Source organism: Physeter macrocephalus, chromosome 20, assembly GCF_002837175.3.
Source record: "Physeter macrocephalus isolate SW-GA chromosome 20, ASM283717v5, whole genome shotgun sequence".
NCBI lineage: Eukaryota > Metazoa > Chordata > Mammalia > Artiodactyla > Physeteridae > Physeter > Physeter macrocephalus.
This window is the reverse complement of record NC_041233.1, coordinates 72,562,688-72,563,114: the sequence shown is the minus strand read 5'-3', so window position 1 is coordinate 72,563,114 and position 427 is coordinate 72,562,688.

The window sequence follows — 427 nt, the reverse complement described above, 5'->3', positions numbered from 1 at the left end:
TGGGCTTCAGTAGTTGTGGCTCGCAGGCTCAGTAGTTGTGGCTCGCGGGCTCTAGAGCTCAGGCTCAGTTGTTGTGGCGCACGGGTTTAGTTGCTCCGTGGCATGTGGGATCTTCCCGGACCGGGGCTCGAACCCGTGTCCCCTACATTGGCAGGAGGATTCTTAACCACTGCGCCACCAGGGAAGCCCGAGAACGATTTTGTCTGACCTGCACCACAGCACCTGGAGGTGAGTAGGGCAGATGTTATCCTCATTTGTGAAGACGGCAAGGGAAGTGACTTACCTGGTCCCAAGGCGAGCCGTGGGGACCTGGGATTCAGATCCAGATCCCCTGGTTCCAAGTTAGGCCCTCACCCTCCACACCACGCTGCCCTTACGGTTTAGAAGGCCTGGTGGAGGATCACCCCTCCCTTTGCCTCTGCCTTCA